Genomic DNA, 449 nt, shown 5'->3' with positions numbered 1-449 from the left:
GTTGTGCTGTGCTCCAATAACAGGTGAGCAAGCCGCAGTCAGTGCTTGTTTCTTTCCTGTCCGTAGATATGCTATGTGCTTTGTGCTAAGCTAATCTCTGTTGAAAAGACAACCACATTTTGAAGATGGTTAAAAGATAAAAAGCTGCAAAGGCCACGTGTATATAGTCACATCTTAGCTTAGCAAAATGCTAACTGACGAACTAAAGAAAATAAATGATCTAGCTAACATTAGTTAGGTAGTTAGCCGGTATATGCTAACATCAGCTAACTGAAGATGTGACTATATGTGTGTGTCTCTTTTATCTTTTACCCATCTTCAAAATGTGGTTGTCTTTTCAACATAGATTAGCTTAGACGCTTCCTGCAGCAAGTGGCTGCTCTTGTTTTATGTTGGGAACCACTGCAGTAACGCAACACGAGTCCCACACACACACATCAACACACACA

The 449-nt window shown here is 40.3% G+C and overlaps 1 protein-coding gene across 1 annotated transcript in view; it reads left to right on the top strand.

Annotated features, from left to right (window-relative positions):
- grk3 (G protein-coupled receptor kinase 3) overlaps window positions 1-449 on the top strand; it is a 35,809-nt gene that overhangs the window by 18,387 nt on the left and 16,973 nt on the right. The window lies entirely within an intron of this gene.

Source organism: Morone saxatilis, unplaced genomic scaffold, assembly GCF_004916995.1.
Source record: "Morone saxatilis isolate NCDOM2014 unplaced genomic scaffold, NCSU_SB_2.0 Contig21, whole genome shotgun sequence".
NCBI classification, from domain to species: domain Eukaryota; kingdom Metazoa; phylum Chordata; class Actinopteri; family Moronidae; genus Morone; species Morone saxatilis.
This window is presented reverse-complemented; position numbering and strand designations above follow the sequence as displayed.